General features: G+C 56.3%; 1 non-coding gene across 1 annotated transcript in view; it reads right to left on the reverse strand.

Annotated features, from left to right (window-relative positions):
* Nucleotides 1-265: 265 nt before the first annotated feature.
* The window catches only part of LOC126808978 (large subunit ribosomal RNA), a 3896-nt gene continuing 2742 nt past the window's right edge, over nucleotides 266-1419 (reverse strand). The window contains exon 1 of the ribosomal RNA XR_007674884.1: nucleotides 266-1419. This exon is cut by the window's right edge and continues 2742 nt beyond it. This is a non-coding gene — a ribosomal RNA (large subunit ribosomal RNA).

A 1419-nucleotide genomic window follows, 5' to 3' on the forward strand; every position in this document is an offset into this window, starting at 1 on the left:
CTCGAGACGGGCACTCGGCCGTCTAGAGGAATTATTCCAGCCCGACCGCCTCTCGGCCGCATCTCTCTCTCTCTCTCTCTCTCTCAGATTTCGGTTGCCAAGTCCCACCACCCACGGTAACACACCGATTGCGTGTAGGCACGGGCAATATTAAATTAAATCAAAATATTAAAGCCAACATCCAATCTCCTCTCTACCTCTAGAGAGGAGCAGCAGGCAGAAGAAGAGTAGTGAAAAAAGAGAGAGCTCTGTCCGTCTGAAGCGGACAAATCTCCTAGTCGAGGGACAAGTCTCAACGCATCGCAGCCACAACAGGCCGCTCTACCGAGTACGACACCCCGACTCGCACAAACCCAAGTCGTCTGCAAGCAGATTTACCTGCCTTCGAAAGACACCTGCCGAAACACACAGGTCGGACACACACCACCCCGTTCGCCCGCGAAGGCGAAGTAGGGCCTAATCGTTCTGTCGCCGGTCTCAGAGAGGCAGACGCGGACGTCGTGGGACGGGATTCCGGCTTAGAGGCGTTCAGCCGTAAGCCCCAGGACAAAGGCAAAGCCCCAATGGCAATAAACCACCAAGCACCAACGCTTTCAATCCCGGACCAACGTTCCTCTCGTACTAGTCAGTCCTACCCGCTCGTAACCGCTCATTCGTAAAGAGTTCCCTACCAGTAGGGTAAAACTAACCTGTCTCACGACGGTCTAAACCCAGCTCACGTTCCCTGTTGGTGGGTGAACAATCCAACGCTTGGCGAATTCTGCTTCGCAATGATAGGAAGAGCCGACATCGAAGGATCAAAAAGCAACGTCGCTAAGAACGCTTGGCTGCCACAAGCCAGTTATCCCTGTGGTAACTTTTCTGACACCTCTTGCGGGAAGCAGTAAAGAATAGAGCTCTCCCATCGTCGCCCTAAGGGCGACACAAAAGGATCGATAGGCCTTGCTTTCACACGGATCCCTCCTACTGAAAAGCATCCTCAAGCCAGCATTTGCCCTTTCGCTCTACCAAGGGTTTCTCCCCCTTCTGAAGCTGGCCTTGGGGCGCCCGCGCTAGACTTTCGCGGGCACACCGCCCCAGTTAAATTCAGAACTGACTCTGTCCTCGATCGCCCTCGCGAGGGACCTGGTCCCGCAAGACGAACAGCCGGTTGCCCGACCGCCCGCCTTTAGCGCGGGGGACCCCTCGCTTAGCACCTTGCGCTCGCCGACACCGCCCCGAATGCGGCCGCTCTCGTGGTCCTCATCGAGTGAGTTGAACGAGGAACGCAGTAGTGGTCTTTCACTTGCGCCGTAAAGCAGTCCCACCTAGGCTACACCTGCGCTCTCGCCCAACCAAGCCAATCGCGAATCAAGCTCAACAGGGTCTTCTTTCCCCGCTGACAGCCCCGGACCCGTTCCTCCGGCTGTGGCTTCGCTA

Source organism: Patella vulgata, chromosome 1 (assembly GCF_932274485.2).
Source record: "Patella vulgata chromosome 1, xgPatVulg1.2, whole genome shotgun sequence".
Classification (NCBI taxonomy): Eukaryota; Metazoa; Mollusca; class Gastropoda; family Patellidae; genus Patella; species Patella vulgata.